The sequence below is a fragment of the Mesocricetus auratus genome, unplaced genomic scaffold (genome assembly GCF_017639785.1).
Source record: "Mesocricetus auratus isolate SY011 unplaced genomic scaffold, BCM_Maur_2.0 Super-Scaffold_100022, whole genome shotgun sequence".
Lineage (NCBI taxonomy): Eukaryota > Metazoa > Chordata > Mammalia > Rodentia > Cricetidae > Mesocricetus > Mesocricetus auratus.
This window is the reverse complement of record NW_024429203.1, coordinates 14,212,099-14,237,242: the sequence shown is the minus strand read 5'-3', so window position 1 is coordinate 14,237,242 and position 25,144 is coordinate 14,212,099. Positions and strand designations below refer to the sequence as shown.

Genomic DNA, 25,144 nt, shown 5'->3' with positions numbered 1-25,144 from the left:
CCCCTCATTTGGGGCCACACCCTGTAAAGCAGTGCTAGTCTGGAACAGATGGTCCCCACCCTGTCAGGTAGAAGAATCTTCAGATTTTCATGGGCAGATAGAGCTCTGGCCTTCCCACAACAAGGTTACAGACTCCTTCCTATTCAAGTAAAGAGGCGTTGGAGGCAGATAAGAGGTTGCGAGCAGCAAGTAATAGCTACGAGTGAGGAAGACACATTTCTTTTCAGAATCAGGACTAACATATCCCAGAGGGCCAGCATTCCTCTGGCCTCATCATAGGCAGAACACTGGGCCACAAGTGTGGCTCGATATGATATCCTCTCAGTCAGATGTAAAGTTGACCTCTCTGTTGGGAGAGAATGTGGGTCAAGTTCAGAAGGACCAAGCATCATAGATTTGTTTTTTCTATCTCCAAATGCAAGCCCTTTGCTTGGTACTGGGAAGACCCAGAGAACTCTGAGTTCATCTGATCCCGGACTCCCTGCCTAACTGCATACAAGTCAGAGCTGAGCCAAGGGGCTGGCCCATGTTTCTGTATAGTAGTACCCTTATTCTCTCCTGCCCTTTAGGACAATATCCTGCATGATCAGAGCAGCAAAAGATGTCACAGAGCTGCTCTCTGGGAGGAAGATATGGTATCTGAGCAAGACAAAAACAAGAAGAAACACTAATGGAAAACCCACTGGTGCAGTTCAAACTGTGCCTCCATCAGCATGAAAGGCAAGTGTGCAGGCCTAGAGATAGGCTTTGATCTCGTCTCCAAGTTAAAGAGAATTTGGAAGAAGTCCAGCTGTAAAGGTGTTTGTGAATTACTTATATAGAGAGAGATTTCATGGCAGGTGTTGGGGTGGCAAAGCGTGCGTAGTCTCCTGTTTGCTCTAAGAGGAGAAGCACCAGTCCCAAAGTCCTGCATTTGGGGTTGATCTACCCAGTCTCATCCTGGGGTGCTCTTCCAGCCTGCTCCGGTGTCTGTCACCAATGGGTACACAGCCACCACTGGAGTGCTGACAATTAGAAAGTAAGACAGGCAAAGCCATGGGGTTTCTGGGGCAGCCTGTTCTGCTTGGGTTTTCCTGTATGTCACATCTTTCCAGACAGGTGAACAGCCAGGGAAACAAAAAGACAGACTTAGAACTCCTTACAATATTGCCTGGTCACTGACCAAAGGGAAGTACGAAAGGGCAGACTGGTGTGTGGTGTTGGGGATGATAGAAGGAGCTGGAGGAGACCAGAGATGGTGGGGACTGGGAGTTTCAGCCATCTTGATCTATGCTCTGCTTTCCAGTTCACGCCTCCACTGAAGACTGAGGGCTGGGGCACACAATCATCAATGGATCATACAACCAGTTGTGAGGTCCATCCATTACCAGGAGACTGACAACACATCTACACCCTGTCTCAGAACTTTACTTAATAAATCAAGCTGACAGCTCCTCCCAAATTGATATGAAAAGGCTTTTTAGTGACCACGACCTGCATACGTTTTATTCATTTCACTTTCTAAAATAGGAGGTGAATACCAACCACAAACAATCCATTTTTGTCAGGGAGTGACAGTACATCTTTATTTAGACACCAGACAAAGGGGAGGCCCCTGAAATCGGGCACATCTTGGGACTAGATCATCAGGAGTCGTACAGCATGTGACATGGATCCAGCAGTCGTGATCTGTACAGACCTTGGAGTTGCTGCAAATGTTTCAGTCTCTTCCCATTGTCTCGCTTGAGCTGTCCCACCACCTGTCAAGTGGTTTTTATTATCTCTTCTTTTCTGAAGAGGAAGTAGAAGCAGAGAGGAAGCAAAAGAGAGGATAACCCTGGATCTCTGCACACCTGGTTCCCCACTCGTCCAGGAAGTGCTATGCAAAAAAAAAAAATCACCCCCTGCCCAGCATCCTATCCATCTGATGGATGATGGACACTAGTGAACCTTCTCCGTGACAACCTTTAATTACCAAGTGTTGATGTGGGGTAGGGGTGAGACACAGAGCTAAGTCAAGCCTCTCTTCAGAGATGACCCCAAGCCCTTCTCTTATACCCCATTGCTTTGGGGTCAGTGATGTCACACTTTACATAGTGACCATGAACTAGCTTATCTGAAAATCCAAGGGCTAATGGGTTAGTGTGAATGGGTTTTCTTAGTTGTCATTTCAGTTGACAGCAGAGGGACACGGCAGCCAGGAGTTTCAAAGATGGTGTCTCAGTCAATGTTCATCACCCAAAAACCAGGGAGGTCTCAACTGGTGGAAATGCCAGGTCTGGTGATACAGCCTGAGAGTCTGAGAAGAATCCTAGCTATGCAGGAGATCTGAGGGTCTTAGAAGGGAGACTGGGAGCAGAGACTCCCAGAACTGACTGGGAGATTCACACCCAAAACAGGTTGAAGGAGTGAGTAGTCAGCTGAGAGGATAAAGCAGAATCTTGAGTCACATAAAGACTGCAAAGGGAAACCTTAAACAGAATGGAGTCAAATGCAGAGTGCCACTAGGTTCCAGACGTGGAGACAGTGAGTGTGGTCAGCCTACACTGGCCTGACTGGCTATGCTCTGAAGGTGATGTGGCCTTGGGCTGCTTTGGGTAGGGTTTTCATCTCAAATCATTTCCCTAGTGTCCAGCTACACACAAGCCCTGAGTGCTGGTGCATGCGCACAGCGTTTTAAGATGCTTTATTGAAAGAAATGGTGGTGGTTTGGTTGTCTGAGTGTTGGAGTCACTGGGCTGTGGTGCTATACATGTGATGCTGGTAGTCATTGGAAGAAATCTGGACCAATGATGAGGGTATTGCTCACAAGCGACTGGGTCTGAAAAGGGTGGTTAGTATCCATGCTGCATGTGGGACTTTCCATGGTGGGAGGCAAATGCCCACTTTTGTTTCCAGTTGCAGGCCACACAGAGTGTTTGAGACAGAACATCCCAAATGTCCTGAGCTTGGCCCACATGCATCCTTCCCTCACACCAGGCTGCTTGCCCTATCTTCCCCTGGGTATTTTCTCTCCTGTTTAGACTGCAGGATGCGAACTGTAGACTCAGGTCCCTAGTGAGAGCAATGAAGACATCCTGGCAGGGAGGCAAGCTCTTTATTTGCTCAGTTTTGATGGGACAGCACAAAGCTGGATCATTTCCCTGGGCTCCCTCGGGGCCATCAAAGTCCACATGGGCAGGTGGCTCCAATAAACAGGCCAGGCAGCTCAGCTGCTTCAGCAAGGAAGAGCCTCAGAGCAGGCCTTGGCCTCTTGCTGTGTGGAGGCTGGGGCTGATGGAGCCCTGGGCAGAGCCATTCTGAGGCTGCCTCCTTGCCTAAGCCCAAAGGCTTTCCCCAAGCCACTGTTACATGCAGAGCAGCTCTCCAGAGAAAAGGAGCGGAATCACCCATGGGCTTGTTGCATTCAGAAAAATAGCAGTTTTAATCTTTATAATCTCAGCTCTGCTATTTATTACCTGACTAGCCGGAGACCCATCATCTAATTGCTAGTCTAAAGCCCACCAGCATAAAACCTTGATTTGCATTGTCAGAAAGAAGAACAGTAACTACTCCTGCATATCCAGTCTGTGCCTGGTGGTGTTGTGTGGTGTGTGTGTGTGTGTGTGTGTGTGTGTGTGTGTGTGTGTGTGTGTGTGTGTATGTATGTTTGTGTCCATATATGTCTTCCCAGTACTCACCACAACTAGCAAATCATGTTTTGAAATAAGCTATTAGGTAGGGTGGCCCAGCTTTCATGACACCAAAGCTTGTGCTCTCTCCATTGAATGTGACCTGAGAGGGCCATTGTGAGCAAGGGACAGCCAAGAAACAAACCATACATTCCAAATCCCTGCCTGAATTTAAGGTGCTGTGTCTGAGCTCAAAACATCTGCTGTGTTTTGTCCTCAGAGAAAATGGAGGCGTGGAACCCCCTACCCCACAGCAGCACACTCAGCCCTGGTTCCCTTGCTTCTCTCTCTGCCCAGTTCTGCGAGGCACAGGACTCTCTGAGCGGAAGCCATGTGGTCCTCAGCTGCACTGAAAACAAGGCACCACAGAGAAGGTCCACGGAACAGAAACTTGCACTCAGGTCCTTTGCCAGGGACCCCTGTGAATAAAGGCAGGAGCACCATGGGCTGGCAGGGGTTCTATTCCTGCAGATGATAAGCTCACTGACAGCAAGAACTTCATGTAGCTCTAGTAGGGATTTTTCGGGCTTAAAGAAAAAAGCCACTAACAACAAAAACAAATGGAAAAGAGAGTGCCATTTCCCAAACACTATCCATTTCAGTCAAATGATATATATTGTAGGACCTGTAAAAGATGCTAAGATGCTTAAATTACCCTCCCTCCATGTATATGCACTGTTCCTTCAGTTTCTCTGAATCCTTCCACTCAGCTTCTTGAAGAATTAAGGTTTGGCCCTTTCAAATGTAAATGAAGCAATTTGCAAAATACATATTTTGGCACATAGGCAACTTGGCTTTCCAAACAAACTAGAGTTTTATTGATTCCGTGAACTGCCATCTCATGGAGTTATCTCATGGCCGTAATTTGAGTCTCTAATAGGCGGAGAATGTTGTTGTTTATGATAAGCACCAGGCACACTCAGCTTTTATCACACCCACTCCTCATTTCTGAGTCTTAAATGAGTAAAAAAAAAATGTGATGTCAGTCTTAATATGCTTTTCATAGACTTACTTTCCCAAATGTTATTTTTACTATTTTGTTGATTTTATTTATTATTAATACAATGTTCGATACCATAAAAGAAATGAAAACATAAAATGCATCCACCCACAGCTTCACTAGTTGAAGACAGCCACCCACATCTACCTGTCCTTCTGCCAAGTCTTTGTCACCGTGCATATGCCTTTCTAAAGTTGCGACAATGGCATAAAATAGTTCTACAAACAATTGCAAACTTTTTTTTTTTGCAAATTTAAACCAACATTTTCTTGTCTGTCTTTTACAAACTTTAGACCTGTCTTGAGGGAATCTTTTTCTATTTCATAGAACAATACAGGGCCTTTATGTTCCAGAGGCAAAGGCTATATCCTTAGGCTTTCATTTTTTAATTTCTCAAAAGCATTGTTTTTATTTTTAAAGATGTGTGTGGGTATGTGCACGTGGGTGTGGGTGACTTCAGAGACCCGGAGAAGGTGTTGGATGGCCTGGAACTAGAGTTGCAGGTGATCATGAGCCACCTGATGAGGGTGCTGGGAATTGAGCGAGGTCCTCTAAAAGAGCAGCAAGTGCTCTCAACTGCTGAGCCTTCTCTCCAACTCCACTCTCAGTGAGGCCAAAAATGAAATCATGGTGACTGGCCTTCAAGGTCAATTAACCAACCTTCTGCATCAATACAAGTTGTTCCTGAATCTCTCCATCTCACAAATGTAACCTTTGCTCACAGACATTCCTCCTAAATCACTCAAGGAAAAGCACTACATGGAGGCCTTTCTTACCAGGAAAAATTTCCATTCAACATATGGCCACAACTTATGTCAATTGGTTTCTTTTTTATAAAATATTATTTCTATTTTGTCCTTAATTCTTGATAATTACTTTGATTGAGCCAAATAAATACTTGTGCGTAAAATTTCTTATTTTAATAATGCTTAATTGTACAGGGCATTGGTGTTTAGCGCGTCCACATTGCTGACAGACATTTACCTTTCTCAATTGAAACTCTGTATTTGATAAAGGATAACCCTGCCACACCGCTTTCCTCTCCCCAGCACCTGGCAAACAGACTCCTACTTTCTGCCACAATGAATTTGATTACCATAGGTACCTCATAGAGGTAGAATCACTTCTATTTGTTTTTTTTTTTTTTTTTACATCTGGCATAATGTCCTCTAGGTTCATCTGCGTTAGATTGTCTATGCTGTCAGAGTTTCCTTCTCTTTTAAGACCAAATAATATTCTATGGTATGGAACATTTGCTTATCTACCCACAGACCCAGGAGTTACTTTCACCTTTTAGCTATTGTGAATAACATTTCTAGAAACAACGGTACACAAACGTCTGTCTGAGTCCCTGCTGTAAATTCTTTGGGGTAAATATGTGGAAGTGGGATGGTTAGATTGATATGGTAATTCTACGTTTAAGTTTTTGAGGGACTGCCATGCTGTTTTCCATAGTGGCAGCATCATTTTACATACCCAACAACACTGCACAAGAGTTCCAAGTTCTCCTCTGTTCTGATTTCCATTTCTCTTTATCGTCACTTGGAATAACTGGCTGCCATCCTCATTAAAACAAGCGGTGGAGATTCATCTTTGTGGCTAAGTAATGTCCGTGTTGTAAACAAGGAGTCTGAGGCACCGTGATGCTCAGCCAGGGCCTGAGGGCCTGAAGCAGGATGGCAGCAGGCTTCATCCTCCCTGGCAGCCTCATGAGGAGCCTGGCTACATTATCATCACCGCAGAATGCTACAGCAGCTCTTGGGGGAAAACGGCTCTCAGAGTGCAACCTTACTTTCCAAATTCATGGTTTAACAACTTAGAACTCTTTTATGTCCAGTAGCATTATGCCCAGTCATTTGTGGGAGACATGTGGAGGTCCAGGCTCATGCTCCCCTGTCAGTCCTACCACAGGTCCTTACAGCTTGGGGGCTCCAGTCTCTTTAGCATCTCTAGCCACTGCTGGGCATCAGTAGTCCATACCTCTGGGTGATGGCTTGTGCTCTCTCTCCTCCCAGCATTCCTACTGTGCAGTCTCTGAGCTCCTCCATCAGGGCTTTTCAATTGGCTGAACCTGGTCTGGACTTTTTTGATGGGGGGGCATGTGCAGGAAGGGTCAATATGGGGAGATTTGGACACTGTCCCCAAACATCCCCTTAATGAGCACGTGGGACTCCCACCTGCTATTTTATGTCTTGTACCTGATATGACCCAAGGCGTGTTTGCGATAAAGTTCGCTCCATGATAAAGGTTGCCAAATATACATGTATGTTTGGGGCATACTTTGTGGGGTCACCTATGTCCAGGAAGGTCACAGTACCCTTTAATTCCATGAAGGTTCTGGGAAATTCTGCACCAATGAAACTTGCTTCATTTTCTTTAGGCCCTGCTATCTACCAAGATCTCTGTTAAAATGCAAAACACAACTAGAATAGGAATTATGAAGCGAAGCAAGTATCCGTCTCCTCAGGATCTTGCCTCTGCATCTAAATGTAGGAATTGGAAACAAGTGAAAACAAGATGGCCTTTAAAGTTTTTCTCACAGTGTTTAATTAAACTACTTGATCTTTCTAAACCTTGGTGTTTTAAAGTATCATTTTTAACAGAACAATAACACTTCCTCATGATAGAGAAATCAGACAAGTGTAAAGGGAAATTGAAAAACCACCCACAATCCCAACACCCAGAGATCATCACTATTATCACACGTAGTATTTTACAATAATAGGTTAAGTATATATGCATATCCCATGATAATTCTACAAAATGATGAAAGATAGGATTTTATATTCACTTAACATTTCATAAGAATTCTGTTTCTGAACTGAGTGGGGGCTGCCTAGAGCAGTGGTCCTCAATCTTCCCAGCTGCTCATGTTGTGGTAACCCCAAGCATAAAATTATTTTTGTTGCTATTTCATAACTGTAATTTTGCTACTGTCATGAATCATAACGTCAGTATTTGATGTGTAGGATATTTGATACGTAACACCAGTGAAAGGGTCAGTCATCCCAAAGAAGTTTCGACCCACGGGTTGAGAACCGCTGGTCTACAGGAAGCAAGGAAGCAGTTGATCACTCTGGGTTGGGAACTGCAGGGAGGTAACATGTTTGAGCATCAGCATAGGATCCTTAGTGCTTGGGACTGTTTTGTTCACATGGCAGCTTTATGGTATACACATCAGTCCTATTCTTACACCGAAGGGGATGGAGCAGTGGGACTATTGGATTGAGGGAGGGGCTGTGCTCCACCCACCCCTGCAACTCTTCTCCTTCTGCTGTCCTTGACCTCAGTGCTTTGCTGCTAGTGGTACACTCCTGAGACTGTGGCTTTGCTCTTCCCCCCTGGCTTGCAGAGGATAAGAAATGCTTGAGAGTTTGTTTAGCCAAGGACTGGCATGGGAGGATGAATGTTTGCTGAAAGTCAGATAAACTCCAGGGTGTAATTTACATTCCAGAGCTGCCCTAAGGGATCAAGCTGAGTCTGGAGCTTGGTTCAGAAACAGAAGCTTGCCTGACTCCTTCCAGGCTTCTATTCCGCTTCTTTTCCTCCTTCTCATTTTTTCCTGGAACCGTGTTACTGCCTCTTTCAGTTGTTCAAGGTCAACCTCTGGTTCAGTGCTCCTTGATGGTTCCCCTTAAAAGGAGAAGCAGTATTTCCAAATTCAGAATTTGCAGGTTTCCACCATGGCTTCTTGCTGGGTTATAAGGGAGGCAGCAGGTACACAAGGGAGGAGATTCCCCTGGCTGCTGGAATGAGGCTAGGCCAGTTAGCAGCCTGGAATAGGGCTAAGATGGAAGACTAGGACGTACACAGTAGAAAGAAAGCTTCCAGAGGACCCAATGATGTTCCTTCAGTTTCAGAGAAATTAACCCACAGTGGTGCCCAGACAGTCAAAGGCCACAGCACTCATCTGAACACGAAGAAAGCAACAAATATACAACTCTAAGACGCTGGCACCCAGCCAGGACTCCACTTACCACACAAACCACCCTGTCAGACATGCCAGGAGCTTTGTGAATGAAAGCCAGAGAAATATGACTGTGGGCACATTCTGAGAAGCAACTAGGTCCATTTCAGCTCTTAAGCCATGTGGAGAAACACCCAAGCATCTCTACAGTGGAGCTTTTCTCTCCTTCACCTTGAAGGACAACACATTTCCTTTGGAAGGATGCTCTATAATCTGTGATCATGAGACCGGGCTCGGTGAAGCAATAGGACTTACACAGCAGACAGTAGCTCTGCTGAGTGCACTTTCCCCTCTTAATACACTATAGATCCATCAAGAATGCTGAGAAGAGGGGCGTGGGAGGGGCAGGAGGAGGTGCTGATGTGGTGAGGTGCGTCTTGTTTTCTACCGAGTACTCTTTATTATCAGGGAAGAAGAATAATGTTATCCCTTAAGCATCTCTCTCTCTCTCTCTCTCTCTCTCTCTCTCTCTCTCTCTCTCTCACACACACACACACACATACACACACACACACACACACACACACACACACGCACACAGTATGAGCACTCATATGTCATCTGTAAGACAGACTTGAAGTTTGGATATGATATAATGGGGAGTCAGAAGCAGTGAGTCACTTTGTGTGTGTTTGTGCAGGTGTGTGTGTGTGTTTGGGAACATGTGTGTAAGAGTGCATGTGCACATATGTGCATGCTTGCTTGTGGAAGACTGGTATGAGGAAGTTCATGACCTCCTCAATCCCCCGCTCCTTGGGAGAATGGAGGCCAAACAAAAGATTACTGATGGCTGCTGTTACTCTTTCCAGTGCAGACCTAAACTGGGATCTGACTGTTTCTGCCTACTAGGCCACGCCCACCTCCCATGTCAGTCTCACCGTCTTCACACAGCTCAAAACTGGTCTTTCCTTCTGTGTCTCTTCCTTCGTTCCTGCCTGCTTTCCCTCACCGTGGTAGCAGTACTGGCCCTGTCCATTTCTGAAAGGAACAGCTAAAAGTCAGGTGTGTTTGTGTCTTCCTTTATCTGTATCCCAAAGGTCTCCACACCTAGGTTCACAGACACTTTACAGACGTCTCAACGGGGGCACACTATTTAAAAAGATATTTATTCTTCTTTCATACATTACATCCTGATTATCGTTTCCCTTCCCTTCACTCCCCCAGCCCATCCTCACTGCCCCTCTCCCCCAGATCCATCCCTCCTCCATTTCCTTCCAGAAAAGAGCAGGACCCCCGTGTATCAAACAAACATGGCATAACATGTCACAATAAATCTAGACACAAATCCCCATATCAAGGCTGGTCAGGGCAACCCAGTAGAAGGAGAACGGTCCCTAGAGCAGACAAAGGAGTCAGAGACACTCCCACTCCCACTGTTAGGAGTTCCCTAAGAACACCAAGCTACACAACTATAACGTATAAGCAGAGGTCACAGCTCAGACCCCTGCAGGTTCTGTGATTGTCGATTCAGTCTCTAAGATCCCATATGAGCCCCACCCAGTTAATTCTGTGGGTTGTGTTGTCATGGTGACCCTGCTGGATCCTACAATCTTACCCCCTCTGCCTCAGGGCTTCCCGAGCTTTGCCTGATGTTTGGTTGGGGACACACCTTTTTGATTAATAATGTAAGTTGGGAGAATTTAGGGAAGGAAGTAAAAAGAGTAAGAAGTTGAGGATGGTTAACAACAGGGATTCATTTTAATGTGAGCATATAGGATGTGCCAGTTGGTTGGTGCTGGGAATACAGAAGAAATCTCACCCATTACTCTTAGATATTCTAGGGTATGGGAACTAGCATATGAATGTGTAATTACAGTTTGGCTTGATAAAATGTAATAAAGGGCAGGCAATGTGTCTGGGAGCACAGAAAAAAGCACCTTAATTTATGTTTCAGGTATAGGTACGGGGGCAGGGGGGGTGGAGGCTATGGAAGTGACATCATGAAAGAGTCTTAAGTAAATGACATGAAGGAATTTACTGAGGGGAGAGGAGTGTTTGGGGCAGGAGAGGAGCTTGAGCTGAGGGGGGTACAATAGTTGGTCTTCAGTGTTCTGTGGACTTAGAATCACTGAGTGGACACACCTCTGGGCTTGTGGGTAGGGAAAGGTTTCTAAAAAGGTATCACTGAGAAGGAAGACTCATTCTTAATGTAAGTGATACCATTTCATGGGTTTCAGAACTGAGGTTGGGTAAAGATGGAAAGGATGAGGAAATAAGTCGAGCAGCAGCTTCCATCCCTCTCCACTTCCTGACTGAGGACCAGATGTCACACACCCCTGTCACCATGGCTGAGACTGCTCTAAGCAACATGACAGACTGTCCTCTCAAACTGTGAGCCAAAAGGAAACCAACTTCCAACTTCTCCTTTAATTACCTTTTTAAAGATGCTGTTTCACAACAAGAAGACTTAGGTGTGTTTGCGGACAGCAAGCTGAGGAGTGGCAGTAGAGCCAAGTGGCCAACGTCTTTGGATTCAGTGTATGGGCAAGAGGATGACCTGGAGGGATGTGCAGTTTTGTGATTCCACCTAACAATGGGGATGGAGAAAGGATACAGAAGCTGGTGAAGTCTCCTGCACTGGTCCAAGAGATAGAGGATGAGAATCTCTGTGGTCCTGAGGAAGGAGGCAGGCCTGCAGATGCTGAATGGCATCTGGGGACCCTTTAAAAGCCAAGTGATCACATGGTTGATTTTTTAAATTGCAGTTTGACAAAAAATTACCTACTTCACTGTTGCGGCATAAGTTCACGTTCTCCCATTTTAAAGGCTTTTTCTTCTACAAAGCTTTTCACGGTACCCACAGTACAAAGCCAATCTCTCTCCCATTTCCTGCTTTCTGCTCTGTCTGTCTTCTTGTCTCTGGTTTCCCTGGGTTTATGTTGTTTAGAATATTCATGTTCTGTGTTCTCAACATGGTTAAACAAGAGCGGTGGTCTGAAAGTTTGAGATTTTGTTTTCTACCAAGGATACAAGGATACGGCAGTTAGTTGTTCCATTGCCCTGGGAAAATTATTTTCCCCTTTTTGGAGTCTTGGGTACATCGTTTGTTTGGGAATGTAGCACTGAGACTGTAGTTGGGACCATAGAGACATTCAGGTAATAGCAGGTAGATGAGACAGCCTAAAGTTAGCAACAGGAAACTGCCTGTTAGAAGATGGATGAAGAAATGTGGTGGCAATTTTGGATCTCAGGAGCCAAGGCCACTCTGGAGGAACTGGAGCTTTCAGTCCAATGAGGAGACACAGCTATTATCTTAGAGGTTACCTGAGGTTACCCAGAGATGACAAGAAAGAATACGGGTTTCTTCAGCTCACATCTCCTATCCTTCATATTCTGACCTTTGATGGTATCTAACACTGGCTAAACTTAGATAGAAGCCAGTTAGCAAGGAATTCTGGGAGGTGTAGTTTGCAGCAGAAGCATGGGGAATGGCTCTGGATGTGCAAACAGGCAAATGGCCAATGTAAGAAAATTGTGCATGCAAACACACACACGCACACACACACACACACACACACACACACAGAGTGGGAGGTTCAGAGGGATACAGAGACAGAGACATGGAGAGAGAGACAGAGACACAGAGAGACAAAGAGAACTGCTAGGCCTATTCTTCCACAGATATCAATGAAAACTGAATGTGAAAATATGGAAGAAAGACTTTGTAAGTCACAAATTTCTACCCAGATATGAGCTGATGGATCTGATCCTTGGCTGGAAGTCAAAGAAGTTCAAGTTTACCTGTCTTCCTGCCCGGGTCTGCAGTGTGGAAATTACCCATTACCTGGGGCCATTACCCATCACACAGGCTGTCATCAGTGTCTGGGTGTTGGTGAACCACAGAAGGTGCCATCTCCAGATGGGCTCAAGCCACTTGCTTCAAAGTCTCCAGTATCAGGCTAGTCTTGTTTACATGGATACAACTAATGGGCACATCGGGCCTCGAGAGAGACCTACTGTTTCCAGGAGTGAGTCCTGCTCAGGAATGAAGCCACAGACCAATAAAGAGGTTCCGTGCTACCCAGGTGATGGAGAGCAGCATCTCCTGCAGGTGTCTGGAACAGCTGCTCTACCCCAGCATCAGGCTTGGCGCTTCACACGCTTTATTTGCTTCTGACAACAGAACAGAGGCTTGGGTAATGGGGCTGGGGCAGTTGAGCCCTCTCTTCTCTTCAGCCCCATTAACCCACATCCACCCAAATGGATTCTCGGCCAGTCCCATTAAGACATCCTGTCAGAACCATCCCACGTCATTTGCAGAGTGAAGTGAATATCAATAAAATTGTAATGAGTAATTTTCCCAGCTTCACTGACTCTTACTGGAAATTAAGCCAGCCCTCTGCAGTGGGTATTGACAAAACCTCCATCCCTCCTGGGAGTGGCTTTTCTTCCACTGAATAAATCTGAACCCATCTGGGCAGACACCTGGTATACTAATGTAACATGCATGGGCACGTGGGCAGCACTTTGCCTCTTCCTCGCCGTGAGCAACAAATGAAAGCCGAGGTTCCATGCTTTCTACGGCAAGGTAGCAGAGCTAACACTCTGCAGACCCAGAGTACCTGTCTTCCCTAGCTCCTGCTGGTCACTCTTGTCTTCTACTGTACTCCACTGGGCCTCGTTAGTCTGTGGATAATGGTGAAGGTCCCTTCAGTCCTGGCCCTCCATGATGTCCAAAGACAGATAAGGCACAGAGGAACCAAGCAGCCAGAGTGATCTAGTTGACAGTGTCTGTCCTCGAGGCCTGTCTGCAGGTACTCCAAAGACAGACAAAGGGGGACTTTGCTGGGATCCATTAGCAGCGGCTGTCTGACCAAGAACAGCCCGGGCATCACACTTGGCTCAGTGCCTGTGACAGGCAGCACCAGGAAATCAGAGCTGTGACTGACAAGGTGCTAATTCAGGGCTTAGGAAGTGTGATGGTTAGGGACTGGCCCACCATGCTCTCTTCTCTCCTCTGCTCTGAAAGGCTGTCAGCAACTCCAGAGGACAGCTGCTGATGTAGCCTGGCTGACACGGAAACATTTCTGCAGCACCTGGGCTCCTGTTTTAGAACTACCTACCTGGTGGAGAGTGGGGGGCACGACTGATCAATCTGACATCTTATGCTGGGCTTCCAGAAGCTTCCTGCTAGAAAGACATAGAGTGCAGCCCAAGCTGGGTTTTTCAAAAGTGTATGTATATGCACATATGTGCACACGCCTTTGTATGTATGTACAGGTATATACACGTATTGCACTGGTGTGTGTGCATATGTGAGAGTGAGAGAGAGAGAGAGAGAGTGCACGCACACATGCGTGTGCATGCATGCACGTGAACGCGATGTGTAGCTAGGGAAAGGAAGAGGAACAGTGAAGAGCCAGTGAAGATCAGATCCTTGAAGACACTCGATATGCACTGGCTCCTGTGAGACCCTGAGAATCTTCTCCTGTGCCTCCTCTCCTACACTCTGTCTTGCTGAAGCCCACAGGGGTAGAGAGACTCACTGGCTGCCAAAGCTTTCCTGGAACCAGGGAACAAAAATCAAGTTCTGTTATGTGACTGTACTTGTGTCAGCCTGTTGATGGCCAAGTTGGCTTGTATGGTTTGACTGAAGACAGGGTCTGATGAAAGTTCATGTTATCACATTCGAACCCGTTGCAGTATATAAATGCCCTTTTCATATCTGCTTCTCCAGGGAAATCAAGCAAGTGTGTTATTGTTCTCACTTAAAGAAACTAAGCTCTAACTAGGAATTTGCTCAAATCTTGTCTCCAGTATCATCCCAGGATCTGTCTCTCTGTCTCTTTGTCATCTTTGTCTCTGTCTCTCTCTCATCATCAGAGAAGATATGCACATTCCTGCCTCAACATGCAAAGCCTAGCACCCAGCTTATATGCTTCCTCCCTGCTCCCCACCCCCTGCCTCCCCCACAGGTGCAAGAATTCAGGACACAACCAGAGGTGGTTGGGACAAGGCTCAGGGAATTATGTTATTTTCCTCCAGTACTGAGGGCACTCCAGCTCTTGCCTGCTTCCTGGATTCCAAAGCAGTTTTCTCTGCTGCCCCCAGGCCATGCTGCTAAATATATCCCTGTATGAACCCATTTACCATCTGTAGCTAAAATGCCTCTTGACTGCTCTGAGCCAAGATTAGAAGTCAGTCTAAACGTCAATGATTATTTCATCGGCTAAAAGCAAATTGATCAAGCTTGTCCTCCCTGCAGACTAAGGAGGCTCTCGGTCTATTTGTAGCTCAGTCTGATATGTGAGCAGCGGCGACTTTGAGTGGAAGCTGCCTGCTGCTTTCTGTAGCGGATGGCGTTCCAGAGCGGTCATTGATGTGTTTTGTCTGTGATCAGGAGTGTGGAACAGATCAGGGAGGCTTCTTCCAGCCAACTTGGGCTATTACTGTAATAGCCCCTACACTCCCACACCTTGTAGGACCCCGCTTCAGGGTTCCCTGGGGTGGGAGCTCCTGTGGGATACTTAGTTCAGCATGGGAGTCCTTCACACTGTCACCACAGTGGGCATCCTAAGCAGCCAGCCCACAAAGAAAAGATCAAACTAAAGATGGCCATTGAGAAGCACTCAGAAGTACTCCCAACTGTGTAGGACCCCGAGGGTTCAGCACAGTCTTTGTTGTTATTGGTGAAGTTCAAGAATGAGAACATAGACATGGGTAGATGAAATTGTATAAAGAAACTGAAATTATAAAGGTAAAATAAAAAAAGGACGGTGAGATGGCTGGGCAGGTAAGGTGCCCATCTTCAAGTCTGGTGACCCGAGTTCAATCCCAGGACTAAGAGGGTGGAAAGAGAAAACCAGCTCCTACAAGTTGTCCTTTGATCTCTATTTCATGTGGGCACTCCTCCTATACATATAAGCATACACAAAATAAATAAATAAAATGTTAAAAATAAAGAATTCCAGAAAATACTTTCCTTTCTTAAATGCTTCAATAGGAAAAAAAAAAGACTTGAGGTTGAAAGATAAGAAAGGCTTATCTATGTTTTAATATATTTTCTTACTCTTTTTAATTTTGACTTGGTTTTGTTTTCTTTCTGATCTCAACTCCTCACCTCTGCCGAGTTTCCAGCTGTCTCCTCCGAGTGGAATAAAACAGTAGCCAGCCCACTAGACAACCCATGACTACAGGGAAAGCTCCCAATGCACAGGGAAGGGATTTTTCATTTCATACATCATTTAAAGCCCGCTGTAGTGATTTACCAATGTCAGCCTGTCTTTGAGCACAAAGAGAGAAGAGAGAGAAATATGCATACCCAGTTGTACATCAGCCTAGGAGGGTGGTGGGGAAGAAGGCAGGCTGGGTTTTACTTGTTCCCTAAATACTGTCGAGAGACCAAAGACAGCCCAGCAGTGGGGGAGAAAGAGAATGGGAGGAAAGTGGTTTGAATTTCTCAGAGAGATCTGGCTCTGCAGTTTCTCTCCCCAGAGCCTGTGAAGTCTTTTTCTGCCCAGGGCTCTGCACTCAGATCCATCCAAAGCTAGATAAGATTTACCTTCTCAAATCCTTACCATCATCATGCCATGATGCCACTTAAATGCTAAGAAGCCTTTTACCAAGGCAGATTCAATTGTTTCTTACCAGTGATGTCACTTCAGGACCTGTGTCCTGACTCTTCCTGATTAACCATCCTTCTCAGGGTCCGGGTGGCTAGAGGTGCCACACTCTATACATCTTAACCATCAAGCTTCCTGTGTGGCCTTTTCCCTGATTGGAATGTGGGTCTCCTTTCTCCCACTCTAAAACCTTTTCACAAACCTATAGAATATTCATGTCACCTGTTTCACCCTCTGTGACCAAGCCACCCTTTCCCACTTATTCATACAGCTCGTGAGCCAGCAAGGAGTATGAATGAAATAACAAACAATAAAATTACCAGGTAATGATGGTAATAAATTTCACAAGGTGACCACTGAGTGGTTTATACATAGTACTTCTTCTTACTTTCACAATGACTCCACCAGGATGAGCTATTAGTATTTCCATGTGAAGGAAACAAATGAAGGCTTAGTATGTTGATTGGGGATGTATCTCAGTGGCAAAGAACATGTATGAGTCATTAGGTTCAACTCCTAGTTCTCTGTGTGTATGTTTGTGTGTGTGTTGAGGTGTTGCTACAACTGGATATAAACATACTGCCAGAATCTTGGACTTTCTGCCCTGTTCTCTCTCTCTCTCTCTCTCTCTCTCTCTCTCTCTCTCTCTCTCTCTCTCTCTCTCTCTCTCTCTCTCTCTCTCTCTCTGTGTGTGTGTGTGTGTGTGTGTGTCTCGTCCCCCCCCTCTCCTTTATGATCTTTTAACCACTATTTTTTACTGCCTCTCAGTCCAGTATTACTTCTAAGGTAATTGATTTTTAGGTTTCAGTTTAGTTCCGCAATAAAACTGTGGACTCCCCAAGGAGGCCACGCATGTCTTATATATCTGCATCCCCTGCAGCACCTAACCTCAGAGCTAGACAGGCGATAGGCATCCAATATAAACTTGATCATCCATTGATTGCTCAGACAGCTCCCAGACTTGGGCTCTGTGCTCTCTTCTCATTATAGAAAGGCCTAAGTAATATAGCTCTGGAGGAAGGCTGGGGCTGGGGGTGGGTGAGCATAACCATTTCCTCATTAGGGGAATGTCATTCTGCACCACTTCAAATAAACCACCTGGATGAATGCTAAGCATGTAGTATTGCAGTCCATGCATGGGGCTTGGGGAAAAAAAACAAAAACCCTTTTGTCACAAAGGTAACAAGGCTCCAGGAGGGCGAAGCAAAGCAGTCCTGGATGAAGACAGGGCGTGAGAGGAGGGGCAGTCGAGGGCTCTGGGGGTGGATGTGTGTCACCAACGAGGCTGAGCAGAGCTTCAGGAAAAGGGCTGGTGGGGGCAGAGGGACTACAGGGTGCAAGGTAGGAAGGAAGAGCTAGCCCCTTATTGATGGTCTTCGTCTTGTGGTTGTGCCACGAGGGAACTTGGTTATTTGCTCTTTGCTCTACCCATGACGGCTTCTACACTGTCTTGTCTACAGTCTTCCTTAGGAATAGCCAGGGGCTACCGTTTGATAAAGGATAAGAGTACATCAAGCAGGGCTACTCATCAATTGTCTTGGATTCTGTTGGTGCCCTGCCTTATCCTTGGAGAAGGGCTCAATTCTACTCTCTCAGCTCTGCTAGCACAGAACACCAGAGACTGGATGGCTTATGAATAACAGAAGGTGTTTCTCACCTTTCTGGAGGCCATGACGTCCAAGAACAAGGCAGGTTTTGTGTTCAGTGAGGGTTTGGTTCCTCATTCATATACAGTCATTGTGCCTTCACATGGTGGGGAGTAGAGAAAGAACCATAAAAGGTGTCTTTTATGAAGGCGCTAATCCCACTTACCAGGGCTCCAGCTTCATGACCCCATTGCTTCCTCAAATCCTGCCTCTCAGTACTATCACCTCAAGGGGCAGGTGTCAACACAGGACTTTGGAGAAATGGAACGGACAGCCTCAACAAAACACAGCCTTTCGCATCTAATCCAGAAAGCGTTGTGGTAAACATGGGCTACTCTCTCTGTCTGAGGGCTGTGTTTTCTATTAGGAAAAAGCATACATCCTGACGAGCTGACTTCTCAGAGCTTCCCCCAGTTAGTGACAGAAGGAATGATGGATGAACACTGCTTCCTTGTCCCTTGGTGAGATGTCTCTGAGGTCTGTTCTGAGCAGAGTTATGTCTTGCTTCTAGATAGTAGCTTGCTGATAGTGATCTCTTCATTGGTTGACTGCCTTCATGCTCTGTTTTCCTTCCCACCCTCCCGCAGTGTGTCCAGGGGTCACTCCATATGAACTCCTTGCCACTGTACTCCCAGGGTCTGTTTCTAGAGGCAGGGACTAGCATAAGGCTGTCTGCCAATTATAGGGATAGGCATGTTTGCTAGTAGTTAAACTCCCCCAGTTGTTAAGCTGGGTTCTGCTCAAGTTCAGTAAATCAGGTTTGCGTACTCCTAGTGCCTCACATGTTCACCCACTGGGAGTGGAGTGGATCCTTCTTATGGAACACTCATCATGGTGTTTGGATTATCGACCTCTTTCTTCTACCCTCTTCCAACCAGTGTTGTAAAGCCCTGGAAAGCAGGGGCTGTGTCACACTAGGCTGTTACTGTAAATCCCTTGCACAGAATGGTGCTAAGTAAGTCATCTTGAAAACGACTCCCTCCATCCAGAGGGAAGCTAGTCCCTATACCTTTCACTACTTCCCAGGCAACAAAAATGAGTTTCCAAAGCTATAGTGGTTCTTTGGGGTTTCATATTGGGTTCATTGCTTTATTTACCTTTGAGTGACTTTTCAAGCAGTCTCCAGAGTATCCCTTTTGGAACCCATTTCAAACACTCTTAATGGGACTTGAGGCTCACTAGGTCTTTGTATAGCCTTGTGCCTCCCTTGAAAGCTGGGCTGAGGGCAGCTGAAGGGGTGAGTGTAGCGCCAATATGTAACACAGGTGGCTGTGCACTGGGGTAGGGTTCTTGTCTGTGATGTGTGGCCACAGTCCATGATTTTTCTGCCATAGCTTCATGCTCTGATGCTCTGGCCATTCTGCAGCCTCATGACCACACTGAGAAACCTCCCCCCGATACTGAGCTGTGTGTGCCACACACTTAATTGCTGATCCATAAGGTAGCTAGCTACAGTGGAGGGTCTAATTACTGACTGTGGCACCTGAGCCAGGCTGGTTTCTAGCGCTGAGGCCAGCTGGAGACCCTGTTCAGGCAGACGATGGTCACTCAGAGATGCCTGGGTCACAACCAAACTGCTACCCACATCCGCAGGGCTCTCCTTGAGGTTTCCATTTTGGGCTTTAGAGATGCCAATCTCTTGGAAGGCAAATGTTCTGTGATAAATCAGAGGCCACATTGGAAGAGGCAAATGACTTAGTAGTGTGCAGGCTCCCGGCCAGTCCATGTCACCATAGACTTGGCCTGTCCTCCTGGCTCCAATCAACCTGCATGGTGCCAGGCTTGGCAGGCCCCAAACTGGAGGGACAGATGCTCCCTCAAAACCACCCACCTATTTGCATAGATCATCTAGGAAGGCGGCATCCATCGGATGTGTAGGAAGTCTAAGAGGCCTCAAGGCCGGATCACTCCCTGCTACCCCAGAGGAAGAGCACTACCCTGAGTACATGGTGGACACACTCTCTGCCACCTCCCCATTTTCTAAAGTAGATGTTCAGTGGAGGCATTGGCACACTGCTCACCAAAAGAGAAAGTCTGCGTGAACAAAGGCAGGCTACCTGCCATCACACAGCGTGTGCCACACCATACGTGTGCTGGGAACTGGGAAAGATATTTTCTGCACAGGGAAAGGTTGGACTAGAATTGTTCTACTTGGCCTCAGACAGCAAAGAGCTCATTTCTCCAAACAGGAAGGCTACTCAGGCCCTGGAAGCTGGCCTAGCATGGGCTCCGGTACCAGAGGCAGACTTCAAGGGCATCCGTGAAGCTCTATTTGATAAAAGAAGCAGATGATGTCTAAAACCAATCCATTGCGAATCAATCCATCCCTCAAACAGCTGTGTGCTGCCTCTCAGGGAAGGCTGAGATCTTCATCGTCTGTACTGACTCCCAGGTTTGGGCAGCACATTCCCAGGAAAGACAAATGAACAAAGACAGGCATTTTCTCTGACCGTTTGTGAAGGTGGTCTGGTCAGAATGGAAGCCAGTTGTGCCTTTATCACACATGCTCCTCAAAGGTCCTGATGCTGGAAACACAGACGAAGGAGGATTCTCCATGTCTACCTCTGAGGAGTTTGCACCCCTGGACACCTGCTATCGGGAAGCAGAAGAGGAAACATGGCCTGCAGTCAGGTAGTCTATTGGGTTGGGCTGCCCAGACTTGTAGTCCATGTTGTGCACTTGGCACAGAGAGAAGCTACACAGACACGCACTTCCTCAAAGGGAGTTCTGGTCTTGACACCTTTGCTTTCTTTGGCTCCCTCCTATCTCACACCTCTTTAGACAAGTCTGGGCTTCATTTTCATGAGTACTGACCCCAGTATTGCCAGTATTGAACATGAATGACAAAGTCATTTGGATATGGCTTGCTCTGTATTCTCTTGGTGTGCTGAACAACACTGGAATGATACAATCTTTGAAAGAAAGCCCTTTTCCCAGGCAGGCCTCTTATGCACCCTAGGTGAGGCCTGGTGTCCACTGGCTCATGTCAAGGTTTTGAGCAGCCCAGAGGTCACACCTGCCTCCTGTAATCACGCGAAGGGGAAACTAAAAGCCGCTTTTTTTTTTCTGACAATGGTTACGCACTCCCACGTGTAAATGAACAAATCTCCCCTGGAACCCATAACAGATACATCTTTGTTCAGCTGAAGAACTTGGGTATAAATTGTAGCTTTTTAGGACGTCTCTGTCAAAAGTGTAATATATCACAGAATAGCGGATACAAGTTCAAAAGTACATATAATAATATAATTAAGATAGCTTGACAAGAATGTATTTTAAAAGTATAAAATACCTGCAGGTATAATAGCTTCATAAAGTCTGTCAGATTTACTTCTGCTGTGAAGAAATTTAAAATGTTTTACTTTAATGTGATGCAAATGAAGGCTGAGTTATGCATATAACACACTCCTTAAAAAATAGGTAGTGGGAAAAGAATAAAAGTCAGATTCAGGCCAAACAAGACATTCAAGTTTGCAGGCAACTGGATAATAGATCAAGCAAACAGATTAGGGAGTGATGCTGAGCTGTTTGTAGAAAACACCAATTTCACGTTTCCCTCCCTTGCTGGCTACAGGAAAAGTACCTGTTTTTATTCAAAATTAATGATTCCCTCTGTACATTTTTCTTTTTGCTCAAAAGATCCAAACATAATTCTTTTTATGGGCAAAAGCAATTTTAATATAATTACTAGTTCATGGAAAATTATTTTTCAATATGCTAAAAGCTTAGGAGAGGAGTGAGTCCCACAGAGTGCCAAGGCCTCCGGGACACCTCTCCAGGCTCAAGGACCTGCTCCCTGGAGGGGTAGGAACCAAGAGGACCCTTCCATCTATTCTCTCCTACATATCAAGCAACAGTCTCTCACTTGGCTCCCTGGGTGACCAAGACACGGTGCTACCTCAAGGAAAGAAACAGGAGCGGTCTCTTGAGTATAAAAGAACATGTGGCTTGAAATTGTAAGATTAATTCAGTCAGCGATGCCCAGGTCACCTCCCCACCTCTGCCTCCCCAGCCAAAGACAATTTTCTTAAGGACTCTTGCCTCTTAGCCTGGTGCTTGTTCAGTTAAAATTAATCGAATGATGTCTTTGTCTCTGCACCGCCCCACCCCATTCCTGTGCAGATCTGATGTTGCAAGGTGACATGGGGTTGCCTAACCCCAAATGTTACAGCCTGATTAGCATTTTCCAGATGCTCTCCCCATCCCTCATTTCTCTATCTCTTCTTTGGCTCCCTCCTATCCTTCCCTCCTTCCCTCCGCATTCCTTCTCCTTTCTTTTGGTAGTCCTAAGCATTGAAACTAGGCAAGCAATCTAGCCACTGCACAACAAACCTGGTCCTCATGCTTATCTCCTTCCTCTCAATGAGCATGAATCTCACACAGGATTTTGAGATGAAATCAAAATCTGGCTGGAACTTCTCTGACCTTGGGCATGGCTCAGAAGCCAGGAAGCAGAGTGAGGTTCCAGGTTCTTTTTATTGAGATGCAAGAGAAAACCCTGGCTTCTGGATCTCTGACCATGCTCACAAGGCAGGATAGGTGTGGCCAAAGCATGAGCACTGCAGGATGAAGTGGGAAAGGCCCACAACAACAGAGTAGAAACAAATCCATACCGCAAAGCCTGTTGCAAACCTCAACGGAACCGGTGCCTGTGTCGATGATGATGACGCACACAAGAATTTTCAAAGTAAATGTACTTTTCACCATTATCAAGCTCATTTGCATTCTGCTCCATTTGGATTTTGAATGTCGCCTAGATGCTTTATTTTCAGGGTAGGTCTGCATGATAGCAAACAAACAGTTTGGGAAGGAATTAGCCATATGGGCTTGGGCATTATTTTCTTAATGTGGGAACTGGGTCAGCCCTACAAAATGTTTCCTCAAATACTTAAACTGGCACATTTTCTTTTCGAGAGGGGAGGTTTGTGTCCCACTTGGCTGTGCTTAGAATCACAGCAGTGTAGCTTCCAGCCTCCAGAGGCTCCGAAAATGCTAAGGAAGAAGCAGACTGGAAATCCCCAGAGCAGCCAGCTTCCTCATCTTACAGCAAGGTCACATGACCAACCATACTTCCAGTGCTTCTCTGCTCCTAAATTGTCTAATGGCAAACACATTTCAATCAGTCAATCAAGTAATCAAAGTATATGTTATTTGGGGTACCCTCTATGTGTGACCCTTTGTCTACAGCATAGGACCATTGGCTCACTGGCTGTACCTTCTGTTTTCCAATCAGGGACAAAGAGGGGAAGCACCAGTGGGACACCCCAGCTATCACTCTTCTCCTGTAGCAACTAATGCAAGACATAATGTTGGAAATGACACTGTCAGGAGTGTCACAAGTGAGGGATATCAATACATGAAAGAGACCTTTTAAGGGCAAACCATTATTTTTGTAATTTGTTTAAACGTAACCAAGTGACTCTTGAAACTCTAATTCACATCTTGGAAACAAAATGTACCAGCTAGCTCTCGCTTTTCTCTCTGGAGTTGTGGCAATAATTTTAATGCCAGCAGAAGGCATTCGACATTAGAGGTGAGCAAGGCAGAGGAGTCTGGCTTTTATCAGATAATTAAGATGCTGCCAAAGTCAAGCCTTTATCAACATTAGACTGAAAATAAGCTCTTTCTGTCCAAGGGCCTTTCTGTGGGGCATTCAGAGTGGCAGTGCTCTGGATAGGGCCTAACCAAAAGAAAAAAAAAGCTCCTTGCTTTTCAACTTTTATTGGCAATCCATTCTCATTATGCCCGATGCATTTGTCTTCATAATATGTACTTCACAATTACAATATCAAAGAGTTTGTATCTACATAATAAAAATGATCTATAGAACAGTGCAAGGAAAACATAATAGCACAGTGTGATCATTAATGAAATGAATACTTTGAGAGGAAACATGGCATCCCAGGAGAGAACTTGTGCCTATATCACAAGACGTTAGAAACAGGCAAAGGTTTGGAGGTGAAATAAATTAAATCTTGGGCTCCCCAGAGGGAGTGAGAGCAGCGTGGCCCTGCCTGACTTTGGTGATGGGAGGGGCACCTGGGGTGTGAGAGGTGACCTCATGTTGGGAATGATCACTTCAAAGTGCATTTGTTCTTCCAGCTGCCCTTCAGGACTTCCGACCCCAGGACTTGTTTAACAAACAAATGAAATAAGGCTCAGGATTTTCTCTCCAGAACAAGCACTGGCAGGTTCTTATAGACCATGATGTGCTCCAATGGGCCTAGAGACAGGCCACCTGATCAGGTCACCTCCGGAATGCCAAGATCACCAGGGCTCTGTTTCAAAGGCTAAGGTCATTGACCGGAAGAAATAAAAATGCAGGAGAGGGCCATCAAAATGTTCAAAGCTAAGGGGTAATTTACTTTTCATATCATTCTGAGAAGCAAGCATATAGCCGGGCACTTTATATACCGTAGCATCCTTGTACACTCATGTCACACAGCTCCTATGGCAGTGCTTAGCTCCCAGTACATGTTTGGTAAATGTGTTTTTAAAGATAACCTTTTAGAAATGGATGGATTTTTCATGAAGCCCAAATATCATAATTGGTACTTCCAACAACAGGTCACAGAAGCCTTCAAGATGGACTCACGCGTGTGTACGTGATGAGATAGAAATGCATGTGTGTTCACCAAGAAAAAAGGAGGGAGAACAAGGGAGAGGCATCAGCTGCTGAGTCTGCATGAGCATAAAAGTTGTGGCGCTGGGCCAGGGAAGGCCTGGGGACCCCTTCGTGGCCACATTGGAGGCCTGGCAGATGTTTTGAAGGAGAAGATGGGAAGCCAAGCAGATGTCCAGCTCTGTTAAGAGACCATTGATTGAGAAGGAGCGTGGTCATGCTTCTTAGTTAACAGAAAATGGCATAGATCCATTGGTCAGAAAAGTTCTCGGTCCTAGACAGTCAGCCAAGAGCTCGATGACTCCTGGGACTGAGCTCAGACAGGAAAATTGGGTTTCCTCTGTACAGACTTCGGGAGCATCCTGTCCCTACTTCATCTCAAGTCACACATGAGTGTAAATGGACAGGGTGTCTCCGGCTCATGTGATCTGTGAAACCCAAGAAGTCCATAGGGAGGGTCAGCATTCCCTACTGTGGAAAGCAGGACCAAAGACCCTTGGCAGAGACGCAGTCTGATATGGCCTGAGGCAGTTTGGTTATTGGTAAGCATCATAGACTACAATAGACTTGTGTTTATTTATGGTCACGATGTCACCAAGTCCTAATGGTATGGACCATGGTTGAATATGCAGCGTGTGGCCTACCAAAACCTTGTTATGCAGTGATGACCTTCATCCGCCTCCTCCCCTGGCCCCTC

At 45.9% G+C, this 25,144-nt stretch overlaps 1 protein-coding gene across 6 annotated transcripts in view; it reads right to left on the bottom strand.

Annotated features, from left to right (window-relative positions):
• Positions 1 to 25,144, bottom strand: part of Kirrel3 (kirre like nephrin family adhesion molecule 3) — a 556,652-nt gene that overhangs the window by 413,016 nt on the left and 118,492 nt on the right. The gene's annotated exons all lie outside the window — the stretch shown is intronic.